Below are 8,401 nucleotides of genomic sequence, written 5' to 3'. Positions count from 1 at the left end.
GCATCCAGCAGAAGTGCTCAGGAAAAGTTGACTGAACTGGATTGACTCGGCCGCTCCACGTCTGAAGATGGGCAATAGCTATAGGTGCATTTTGGCGCTGCCTCCTGATCAGATGTTAACATCTGCCCGGAGCACGGGGTTGAGAGGTGCTGGGCTCAGCAGGTAAGAGTGCTAGGATCGACTAGTCATGTCTGCTATGAGTGCAGAACCAGATAATCAGAAATTCAGCCGTTTTGCTTACCCTAGAATAGATGATCAGAAGACTGGGAAGAAAAGATTCCCTTAGAGAGGACTTTTCTTAAAAATCATAAGTCCTCTGAACTGAGTCACCGTAAAACAGATAAACAAACACCAAGATGCATTTAGAGCATCCTAGAAAACATGGAAGAAAATATTAGAACTTTGTTTACCTTTTATCGTTTTAATAAAAAAGAAATGAAGCTCTGCTCGTTTGTAATACGTGGTTAGCACTGGCTCTCTTACTCAGTTACCTGTCACCCAGGCAACTCCACGTGCAGAGTCCAAGTTACGTTGGTAGGGGGAGCACCCCACGGTGTGCAAGGGGCAGTATTGTCCTTGGTCCTTGGTTCAACTTCTGACGATTGGTTCACATTGCAGTTTCTGGCTCAGCGCACTGACAGAGCATACAGACTATATTACCCAGGGGTTAGTTAAACTAACCCTCACAACGTGAATAACCCACTTAAAGAGATTCCTACAAAGCAGCTATGGATTATGGATAATAAAACCAATTATGCAAAGAGAACTGTACAAACAGGAAATGGCGGAACTGACATGTGTTGCTGCTGCACACAGTTGTGCAAGTTGTGGACTGCACAAGGGCACTCGGGCAGGAGGCAAGTGGGGGCTGAAATCCATCTGTACTCCACTGGCCAGTCCTTCCTCCCAAGTGCGGGGCTGTATCCGTCTAGACAGAATGCCTTTTCCCCACCTGCCCAAAGGCTGCTCTGGCCCACTCTTGCTCCGAATACTGGCTTCCCATCAGCCCCAGCACAAGGCGCTCTGAAGGTCAAACCACATCTCATAAGGCACCAGCCAAAGTGCTCCAAAGGCCTCAAAGATCATTTGAAATACGGGTTTACACCCATGAGCGTAACCACTCCAGGCCTCGCCTTGTGACCCTGCTCAATGCTTCTCCAACAGCCAGCCTCTCCTTCTTGATAGCAGAACCCCAGTTTTATACAGAGCAGCCATGTGCTCTACAAAAAAGCTCCATTCCTAGTTTCCCTTCCTACTAAAGATGATAATTGAGCAGAAATCTGGCTAAAGAGAACTAAAGGGACATCTTCTAATGATTTGGGGAGAATTTTCTTTTCCTAACGTAGGTAATACCCTTCCTCCTTGTGGCTTCCTCCTTCCTCCTTTCTGTAACGCAGATGTGATGACTAGAGGTGTGGCAGCTCTGTTGTGATCTTGAGAGAAAGGACAAAACAGTGGTTAAGACTAGTCCTGACGTCTGTGAGCTGCTGAAACAATGCCAAGAACTGTCATCTTTCTGTTGTACGAAAAAACCTTCTAATTTGTTTAAGCTGCTATTTGGTCAAGTCTTGTGTTACTTGCAGCTGAACACAGTTCCAGAAGGTTGACTCCTCAGTAGATGTTATTCCCTGAAATATTAGCTCTGATCGTGTGGAATCATCACAATTAGCCAGCTATGTAAAAACTAAGACCAATCTCAAGATTTTTTCGGCATTGTCTAAACTCATGTATTCAATCTGTCACATTACAAAATGCTATTCATTTTAATAATACATTTTAGAAATCTCTTTAAATATGTTTTATTGAAGTGTAATACACATTTAGAAACAAGCACGTATTATAAGTGTACAGCCCGTTCATTATTCACAGACTGAACCCATCCAAATAGCCAGGATACAGATCAAGAAAGATAATGTGACCAGTTTCTCAGGAGAAGCCTCTTTTTAGATCTCTTTCTCAATAATGAAAACAAAAGGTCACATACTGTTGGTCTTAGAAAAATGACTGAACGAGTGCATGGAAAATAATACGGCAACAAACTAAAATGAATTCATTTGTTAGCAAATACTGTTTAATGAACCAGAGAAAACGTTGCTGAAGATCCAAAGCAGGGATTTGAATCAAACAAATTCCTCCTATGGGTGGTTTGCTCTATAGTTAGATGACAGTGCTGAGACTAATATGTCTCAAATTAGGATGTTTGCTAGAGTCTTTTCAATCTAGAAGTTTGCTAGATTCTGTTTCAGCAGTGAAATATACCTAAAAAACTATTATTTTTTTTGTGAAACACCAAAGGAAAGGTTACTGGAGAATATATTTTTTTCAACACTATGTTATGTCTTAAGTCAAAACAATATTTTTATGGGGAAAGAGTGTAGGCACAGGGGCTTCCCTGGTGGCGCAGTGGTTGAGAGTCCGCCTGCTGATGCAGGGGACACGGGTTCGTGCCCCGGTCCGGGAAGATCCCACATGCCTCGGAGCGGCTGGGCCCGTGAGCCATGGCCGCTGAGCCTTCGCGTCCGGAGCCTGTGCTCCGCAACGGGAGGGGCCACAGCAGTGAGAGGCCCGCGTACCGCAAAAAAAGAAAGAGTGTAGGCACAGATGCAGCATTTGTTTAGACTAGAAGATACAAAGAATTCAGGGCTATGTTTATACAAGTAACACCACATGTGAAACTCCTTATATAGGTGAAAGCAAGCTATATTATCAATGTGTGTTATATTATCAAAACACACTTTATGTAGTAAGACAGTCATTTTCAAAGTCTTTATTTGAAAGATATTGTCAATATAATGAGTTTTATAAAATAAACATCTCCGATTGAATCTTTAGGAATCATAAGATAGGGAATTATTTATATTGAAAGCTTTGATACCACACAGAAATGTTCTGCTTATCTTATGTAAGGTACTTGAAAGTATGATTCTTGAAGATGAGCTGCACATTTTTTTTATTTTACACAGGATAGGTGTTTCAAATGTGTTGACTTTTTCCTCTGCAGTTAAAAATGGGTCTCATTTCGAAGTGGATTTATTTCCAAAACACAATCTGTCTCTTTGATATAAAAAAGGTTTTAATCATGAGTGAGAAAGTAACAGTTTTCAAAAGACAAACGAATAAAAACCAGCCTCATGCTTTGAAAATCTCTTGAAAACAGACGTATGGAAACATTTCTATTGTTATGCAATGTTGCTGCTGAAAGCCACGTAAAGGTGTCACCTGCAAATACCCTCATATCTGTAAACCTGAAAACACTTGGCAACAAAATTTTCCAATCTATTTAATGTTTTTTCCCAGCAAAGAGTTTCAGGGATTGTGAACCTGGAGTAGACTGCTGCCCCCTCCCTAAGAAAAGTTGATGTGTTGACTCTGGGCATTCAAGTAAGTGCAGAAGTGATGCATGTCCCTTCTGGGACCAGGTTTCACGAGCAAGCACAGCTCACCCTGCTCTTTTCCCACCTCCACCGAGGCTGGGAGGGAATCTGGGTTCCAGAGTGAAGATGATTTGGAGCAGACCAGCAGCCAGCCCGTGACTGACATTGAGCACGGGGCCTGGCAAATGTGGCAGGGGAGGGGTAGTGATCCCATCTGACTGAACCGCAGGGTAAAAATGGCAGAAAAAGAAGAGATGAGGTCAGAAGAGCAGGTCAGGACCATACTGAAAAGGAGAACAAATGCGACTGGAGAACAGGTTGTGACTGGAGGCCCTGAGCAATCTGGGAAGGGTTGTGCGTCGACGGGCACCAGGCAGGAGCTCCCGCTCACAGAGATGAATAGCGCATCTCCCCAACCAGAGCAGAGGAGAAATGAGATGCATCTGAAGCGGGTTCACAGTTGGTAGTGGAGGGGAGGGCTCGGAACTGTGAGGCTGACAGAGTGAAGGTCCGTGAGTTCCTGCAAGTTTATCTGGAGCAGTGAGAACACTAGCTTTGACCCCCTTTACCGGGTATTGGGGTCTGTAACGTATACTTCACAGGCATGATAAGGATTATAACATTAGCTTACATTTGCTGAGCACTCTCACACCAAGAATAGGGACCATTAAAGTCTTCATTTTTCTATGTGCTCATGATCTTAGGCATCCCTGGTGTAGGTTACAAACATCACCCCGACTCTTCACCCCTTCCTGCACACATTCGCTTTGCACATCGATGTGTAGTGCCCTCCGCTCGGATCCCGGGTTCGACCACAAGACTTACTTTGGCCAGCAGACTAAGGTTACTAGTTCTCAGCCCTGGCCTTGCATATTTCCACTTGAGTTCTTTTGCCTCTGTCATCACCAGGAGAAGAAGATACCCAGGCTGGTCTAAGGGAGAATGAGAGATATGTGGAACAGAGCTGCGTCACTCCAGCATCCTGGGGGAAGCCAGCTTAGATTAGGTGGCAGTCAGCCAACTTCCAGACATGCCAGCAAAGCCCAGAAAAAAATTAACAGCACCCAGTCCCCTAGCTGACTCCATTCATACACACCACCAATGCCGATCATATACCACTGAAGTTTTATGGCTGTTTGTTACGCAGCATTATTATGGCAATAAATAACTGATCTCAGGACTTCCCTGGTGACGCAGTGATTAAGAATCCGCCTGCCAATGCAGGGGACACGGGTTCGATCCCTGGTCCGGGAAGATCCCACATGACGCGGAGCAACTAAGCCTGTTCACCACAACTACTAAGCCTGCGCTCTAGAGCCCACGAGCCACAACTACTGAGCCCGTGTGCCACAACTACTGAAGCCCATGTACCTAGAACCCGTGCTCCACAGCAAAGAGAAGCCACTGTAGTGAGAAGCCCGCGCAGCGCATTGAAGAGTAGCCCCTGTTCGCCACAACTAGAGAAAGCCCGCGTGCAGCAACAAAGACCCAATGCAGCCAAAAAAAAAAATTTTTTTTAATATACAAAAAAAGAACATTGTCAAAAAAAAAGAAGAAGAGCAAGAAGGATAGTGAAAGATGGAGAAGGGCAACCTGTCAGGTGAGTATTGCAACAGCTGATGACAGGTGCTGGCAGCCTGCGGTTGGCTTGGGGGTGTGGTCGCCCCAGAAGATTGGTGGCAGCAGGACCTGGTGATGAGGGACAGGGAGGGGGCAGGGGGACTGCAAGGATCTGGGCTGAGTGCCTGGTGGACAGGTGTGGCGTCCCCCGAGGTCATGAACACAGGCAGAGGAGTGTAGTAAGGACTGGGGACAGGGGAGGCCACTTGGGACCTGGGAGCATTTGGTGAGATGTCCAGGGCAGTTAGACAAAAATAACCCGATAGAACAGCGTTTCCCATGGCTGGCTCCTTGTCCACCTTCAGCACTCGGATCAAACATCTCCTCTTCAGAGAAGTTTTTCCATATGCTCCCTCCATCCAGAGTGGTTACCTCCAAGTCACTCTCTGATCCATTACCTGCCCATTCTCACAGCATTTACAGTATCTTGTTCGTTTATTTGCTTGTTTCTAGTCTCTCTCCCCACAGGTCTTTAAGTCCCACATTGTTTGCTGCCAAATTTCAATTGCTCAGAACAGTGTCTGCACGTGGCCAGGGCTGGATCAAGATTTGCCGAATGAAAGAGCAAACGAAGAAGCCCAGGAGAAGGCCCAGCGCTGCTGGCTGAGTTGGAGTTTGGGTAGAAGATGCTTGGCGGCGATCAACACCTGTGAATGGAAGTGAGGGGAGGCAGGATGGAGCAGACGGGAAAGTGGAACTGCATTACCAGCCCCACAAAACTTTGGCCAAGAGGGAACATTGTTCAGTAGAGTTGTCCATCTTGGGCTGAATTGGCTGGACTGTTAAATCCCCATCTTGCTCGGTTAAAGGAGCCAAGAGCTGAGCTCTGTCTGCTGACCACACCTCCGTGGCTGAAGGCAGTGAGACTCCATGTCCACCAGCCTCGGACTGGACAGACAGGTTCATCGGGTCATGGGTGCTCTTGGTGAAAGTAGTGTTGAAACCAGGGCAGTGAGCAAATGACACGCAGCAAACAGCCCATGAGCCGTGCCCTAGGAAATGCAGGTCAGGTACGGTGGGAAAGAGAAGGGTGTGGCCTCTTCTAACTGCAAACAACCCCGGAGGCTCTCTGGAGGTGTTGGAATTTGACTTGAAGGATCTATTTGTCTGCAGCTACAGGGAGCTGGATGGGAGGGAGTTTCCAAGAGGCAGAGCAGCCCCGGGATGTTTGGGAGAAGGGATGTGCAGCGTTAGCTGTGAAGGGCTAGATGTGAAGGGCTAGCAGGAATGCTTCTGGAAAGGTGGGTAAAGGCCAACGCGTGGGGGAGTGGTGAACTGCAGAAAGCTCAGCTGTGAGGACAAACGCTTACCCGGCGATGGAAGATGCCCTTGCTTTCTCTTCGAAGACCCAGCACCGCAGCAGAGAACCAGACTCCTGCGGGGCTGCTTCGGAAACAGGAGCAGGTCAGCCAGGCAGACTGATGGTGGGAGGTTGGACCCCCTTAGAAAGTGACGTTATGCAACGGCTCCAGAATCAAAGTCCTGTTGAGAGAGAAGTTCAAGGGAATGTTGGCTTAGGGCATCTCTTTAGAAACTGCTGGGAAGGACAGAAAGGAAACAGGATCACAGGCAGCCCAAGAAGTGACAGAGAAAGCTGTTTTCTACCACAATCCTCTAGAGGCAGAGTGGAGCATTCATCATCCAAAGAAACCCCTATAGCTGTGGCTGCCACCGTCCAGGGGGGAGATGAGAGCTGCTGGCACACTTTATCCCTTCGATTAGAGACAGAGTGGGGAGGAAAGCCATCGGTGGCGCGTGCCAACCTGGAGATCACCTGATCGTGCTCAGTGCCTCCTGTCCGCACTGCAGGGGGCTCTCCCCAGGCTGCATTCCAGGTCCAGAGGGGCTTCTGCCCGCCTGGACCCCTTGGCCTCCTTCTCCCCTCCTTCTCACTCCCTCCCAGGCGAATCCTGAAGCCCCCAAAATTCCCAAGACTCTGGCCACCCTGATTGTCACCTCAATTCCTTTGCCACTCGATCATGGAGTTCAGCTGAGGGGTTATATGCCTGTATTCTTTTTCCTTTTATTAAATATCCGGGTGTGGGGACTTAATTATCTAGATCAGCAGACTTTGACATAGCAAACCTAGAGATGAATTTTTAGACCTTTCTCCCACTGGATTCCAGATAAAAGGAGAGGGAGCCATTGTATTTTTCTAGGGAAAACCTACATTTGTGGCAACCTGGGGGAATATTTTAGCATTGTAGCCCCGGAGGCTACCACAGTGCTAGGCCCAGAGAAACAGTCAGTGAAGACTTGGATGAATGAATGAATGAATGGTAGTGGAGGGGAGGCTGAGAGTGGGAATTCCATCTTGGGCACCCCCTGTCCCACTCTAGGAACCCTCTGCTATTTCTCCCACCTGTCTGTCAAAGGCTACCTGGATCCCTTCAGAACCTTTATTCCCAGTTAGGGATAGATGACCGAAAACACGTCAAAGCTGAGGGGCTTGAAGATTAAAACATATTTCAAGGAAAAGGGATATAACAGCACTTTTTCTGTCAGCCAGAAATTGTAATTAAATATTTATTAGGATAAGGATTTGTTGACTGTCTACACTGCCTCCACCACTGTCACCACTACCACCATCACCAACACTATACCACCAGCACCCCTATCACTATCACCACCAGATGGCTGGCCACCAGATGCAGGGACCTTCCACAGACTTCTCACCAGCTCCCAGAACCCTGGGGAACCTCATCCCTGGAGTAATCCCTTATATCCCATCATTCACCTTGGTTTTGCTGCCCTGACGGAAGCCCAGCTGATCACAGCAGAAGCCAGTTTGCAGAGAGAGAGAGAATAAAGCTGGCACACAAACCAGTGCAAAGGTCGGAGCAGGTGGAAGCTTCTGGCAGCCTCACGTCACAGCTCTCGCAACCCGGGCCTTCTTGAAACCCAGTATCTCCCGCTGACTCAGATGCTGTGAGCTGAGACATTTCCTACGTTTCTCCTGAATTATGCAGTTGAGGAAACAGAGGCTTTGGGAGCTGCAGGAGTTTGCCAGGGCTGAGGTAACTAGCTAGTAGCTGAGACAGTTCTTCAAACCAGGTCTGTTTGATTCAAAACCCACAGCATGTCCCTGCCATGCTGCCGTCTCACGAGTCCCCGTCCAGTGTCTGACTCAAGTCCTTGGCCTCACGCAGGTTTCCCAACACCCCACGGGTCTGTGCCCTGAGCACACACCTAGTCTGTTCCAGGAGCTGGGGGTGCAGCTGCGGTCAGTGCCAGGTTCTGTTCTCAAGGAGCTGGTATCCAAACACTCGAAGGCCAGCCATGCAGAAGTAGGCAGGCAGATGAAAGAAGACCATTTCAGAAGTGCTGAACGCTCTGAATAAACTAATCCAGGGGGATGCGCTTCACACTCAGGGAGACGTGGCAGAGACCACAGCACAGAGAGAACG

The 8,401-nt window shown here is 47.8% G+C and overlaps 1 long non-coding RNA gene across 1 annotated transcript; it reads right to left on the bottom strand.

Moving 5' to 3' along the window:
* Positions 1-2,751: 2,751 nt before the first annotated feature.
* LOC117199569 (uncharacterized) lies at positions 2,752-8,167 on the bottom strand. The gene is made up of 3 exons (XR_004480830.2): positions 7,732-8,167; positions 6,305-6,476; positions 2,752-5,641 (listed from the first exon to the last, which is right to left on the bottom strand). It is a non-coding gene; the product is annotated as an uncharacterized LOC117199569 (long non-coding RNA).
* Between the last annotated feature and the right edge of the window lie 234 nt (positions 8,168-8,401).

This window comes from Orcinus orca, chromosome 2, assembly GCF_937001465.1.
Source record: "Orcinus orca chromosome 2, mOrcOrc1.1, whole genome shotgun sequence".
NCBI classification, from domain to species: domain Eukaryota; kingdom Metazoa; phylum Chordata; class Mammalia; order Artiodactyla; family Delphinidae; genus Orcinus; species Orcinus orca.
This window is presented reverse-complemented; position numbering and strand designations above follow the sequence as displayed.